This window comes from Elephantulus edwardii, unplaced genomic scaffold (genome assembly GCF_000299155.1).
Source record: "Elephantulus edwardii isolate Elephantulus edwardi_28Jun2011 unplaced genomic scaffold, EleEdw1.0 scaffold00074, whole genome shotgun sequence".
Lineage (NCBI taxonomy): Eukaryota > Metazoa > Chordata > Mammalia > Macroscelidea > Macroscelididae > Elephantulus > Elephantulus edwardii.
Genome location: NW_006399824.1, coordinates 4,828,284 through 4,832,539, shown reverse-complemented (window position 1 = coordinate 4,832,539; position 4,256 = coordinate 4,828,284).

Genomic DNA, 4,256 nt, shown 5'->3' with positions numbered 1-4,256 from the left:
TGTAACTCACAAGTTTGTTCTCTCTAGATTTGCTCCCTATCCTATAGGTAACCTTAACACTGAGTTTTACTCCAGAAGTGACCCTGAACTCAGTGCCTGTGCCAAAAAGGAAATACAACTGACAGCTAAGGAAGCAAAGGAGGATGGAGCCTCTAGGTTCAACCAGCCATCCCCACTGGACCCACCTGGGAAAACACTTTGCAGTCCAGAGGGGAGCAAATGACAGGAAAATATCTTCTTACAGGACAAGAAGGCAAGCAGCTTTAACCCAAGACCACCAGTAAAGTGATAAAGCGTCCTTCCTTCCTTCGCCCGTTTACATCTACGCCCCTGTTCAGCATGAAGAAGCCAGAGAGTTGGCATCCAGTTCCCAAATCAATAAGACAGTTGGTTTAATTACTATTGGAAAATGCTTGTCATTCCTCTGTAGCATCTGGTCCCCACTGGATCCTCATCATTTCCTTCACCTGCTCCTCCCACCGACCAAACTGTGCAGCTCTGCAACAGCATCCCTGCCCATCCTCACCCTTCTGCCCCCAATCCTCACCTCCTTGTACCCCCAATATGTTTTTCCCAATTAAAAAAATATTAAGAAAAAAGAAAAGGCAAAAAAAATGGCTTGGATCAGACACACATTAGTCTTGAAATGAGCTAATAGGAGCTTGCTGTTGCTCTTCTTAAATGCCTTTGAGTTGATCACTACTCAGGCTATGAACAACGGATCTGAATGTTGCCCTAACCTGCCCCATCCTCACCAACTGTACTATTCCTAAGCCCATTGCTACAGTCACGGTATTGAGTCATCTTGTTGAGGGACTTCCTGCTGTTGTTTGAACCTCTGCACAGTCACATTTTAAAAGAAATTACTTCATGAATAGCATTCATATACACATAACACATATCCTGTTCAAATGTGCAGGTAAGCAAAGGAGATATCAGTGTTCAGGGCGCTCACATGCCTTAATTCTGTCCTGACTAAATCCTCAAATGGCTCCAGAACAATTCAGAGGGGAGAAATCTGTATTACCCACAGATCCTGGATTTTCCGCTTCAGTGTTCCTTTCACATATTGTAATATTTTTCCAGGTAATACTTCTGTTATGACCTGATTATTGATTCAGAAAATCTGTGACTTGCTAAGGATCTGGGGCAAAGCACTGGGGTATTTGATATGAACAGAGCTCACTGTGTCTCTTAGGAGACAAAATTTCTGAGAATTCTGTCTCAACTTTCATTTTCTCTTATCAACTCACCGTTGTTTAGTCAGTTCCAACTCATACTTACTCTAGAGGATACTGCAGAACTGCCCACAGGGTGTCTGAGTCTATAAATATCAACTTTCTTCACTGGAGGGCTGGTGGATTTGAACTGCTGAACTTTGAAGTTCTTTTTTTAAATTGTAATTTTAACGAAAGTTTACAGAAAAGTTGTATTTTTCATTCATTCATTGTTGCACAGTTCACTCCCTACCCCACTAGTTTACTTTTTTTTTAAAAAGAAGTAAAACTCATTCATTATTGCATAATTTCCTCCCTCCCCTGCCCCCAATCCACTTTGCTATGCACCTCTTATTCTAGACTTTTGTCCTACAAATAATGCGTGTATATATATATATCCCTTTTAAACAGTTCTTTCTTTTACCTGTTCCAATGCAGTGTTCATTATTTATCCCATCTTTTCTTAGTTTTCCCCAACCCCCATTTCAGTTCTGTTTTATAACAGTGGTTTTATTTGCAGTAATATGCAATATTATGCAGTAATATTACTGCAGTTAATATGAAGTATTTGTCCTTTTGTCAATGACATATTTCATCCAACATGTCTTCTAGGGTCACCCCTGTTGTAGAATATTTTATGAGTTCCCTCATAATTTTTTCAGTGCTGTGTAGTATTTTTCTATCTATTCATTTGTTGATGGGCACTTGGAATACTTACATCTTTTTGTTATTGTGAATAACAGCAATAATCATGGGTTTGCATAGATCTGTTCAGGTGGCAGCTCTGATTTCTTTAGGGTATATTCTCAATAGTGGAATTGCTGGGTCAAGTGGTATTTTTTTTTACAACTTTTTGAGAAAGCGTCATACTGTCTTCCATAGTTGTACCATTTTATACTCCCACCAGCAGTGAATAAGGATTTCACTCTTTCCACAACCTCCCTAGCATTTGTTGTTTGCTGCTCTGTTGAACTTTGCTATTGTTGCTATTATTGGGGTGGACTTTCAATTTCTAGAAATCAGTTTAATCAATCCTCTTCTCTGTCATGTTCAGTTATTCCTGTTCTCTGTTTTCTCTCCTTATGCTCCATTGCCCAGTTTTGGGCACTACCAAGAAAAATTAGGAAAGTCTGTTCTTTAAAGTTTTCTTCAATCATAAAGAAATCTTCCCCTCTGATCTTTTTACTAGGTAGTTTGGTTTATCTCAAAAAGAGCTTGCTCTGTCAAGATAAATTTTAGTGTGGGCTCTTTAAAAATGAGTGAAGGTTTCTCTCAGCCCTGTATTAGTCTGGAGAGGGATGTAATTTTGTGCAACGTTCAACACTCTAGGAAGCGCTAGGACAATAAACCTTGTATAATGCCTATTGGGAATACCAAAGAAGAAAAATTAAATTCCTTTAAAGAAATATAGCATACATATTGGAACCTTGCTCATTATAGTAGAAAAATCCTGTAACCCTTCTGTTCATACAAATATGCAAGTCATCCTTAATGATGCTCACTTGAAGATTAGACACCTTTCAAAGACATTTTATTCTTTTTCACACATATTTGTAAAGGTTTAATTATGAGACTTGCACTACGAATGCATGGTCATCACTGGGTGGTCATCCTGTGATCACGTGGTCATCGTTATCTCTTTTTTCTTCTTGTCTTAACTAGTGAACAAGGCATAAAAGTCAAACCATAAAACTTCTCAGGAAAAGAGGATCGCTGAGGAGTAATAGGATTTCTGGCCATGTGTATTACCAGAGAAATGACAAGACATGGCGGTTTGGAATTTCACAATTTCTGCTCGTATATATTTCTTCATACTGTACTGGAATGTGGTTAATTGAGTACTTTCTGTTCCTGTTCATGTTGAACAAAAAATAGCAAAAGAAATGTCCATGGAATTAGGAAAGGAAAATCCAAAACAGCACGTTCTGTTCCGTTCAGTGTAGTAGACTAGACAGTGAGCCGAGGGGATCTCCCAAGGGCTGGTTTGCTTTCTTTCTGACCTTGTGGACTTCCTGCCCTTTGCTGCCTCTGCTGTACATGTGCCCAGCCTCCTCCACGGCCCTGCCACAATGAGACATGTGGCAGCCACCAGCTACTGAGGGTCTGCATGCTGGAATAAGAACCTTCCAAAGGTCACTACTGGTCCACTCCAAGCTTGAGAGGCAGTGCTCCTGCCCGCCTTTCGCGAATGAGCAATGGAGGCTTACAGAAGGAGCTCAGTGGCTTGGGGTCTGGGGGCAGGCTGGGTAGGACGCAGGGTCATTCTGCCTCCTTAGTTCTGGCCCTTTCAACCTATCACTGCGCTTAGACTCCTCCCCAGCCTGACTACTTTGCCTGTCCTTGTTTTCTTTGCTAAACTTTTTTAGCAGTGCGAGACTGAGGCTTAAATTCAAGGAGCTCACAATCTAGTAAAGGAGAAAACCCAAAAAAATCTCACTACCAACTAAGTTGATTCAGACTTAGCAACACTTCATTGGGTTTCCACAACTATTCAAAAGCATTTGACTGCGTGGATCATAACAAATTATGGCTAACATTGACAAAAATGGGAATCTCAGAACACTTGATTGTGTTCATGTGAATTCTGTACCTAGGCCAAGAAGCTGTGGTCCAAACAGAGCAAGGGTTTAAAAATAAACAAATAAACAAACTGCACAGTTTAAAATATAAAAAAAAGGTATATGTCAGGGCTATATTCTTTCTCCATACCTATTTAATCTGTATGATGAACAAATCATTCAAGAGGCTGAACTTTATGAAGAAGTATGTGGGATCAGGATCAAAGGAAGACTCTTCAACAACCTGCAATATGCAGATGACATCACCTTGCTTGCTGAAAGTGAATGGGAATTGAAATGCTTGATATATAAGATCAAAGACTACAGCCTTCAAAATGGGTTACATCTCAACACCAAGAAGACAAAAATTCTCACCACTAGGGGAGCCCTGGTGGCCTAGTGGCAAGAAGCTGCACTGCAATCCCAGAGATATGCGGTTCGAATCCACCAGATGCTCTGCCGGAGAAGGAGGGGCCATCTC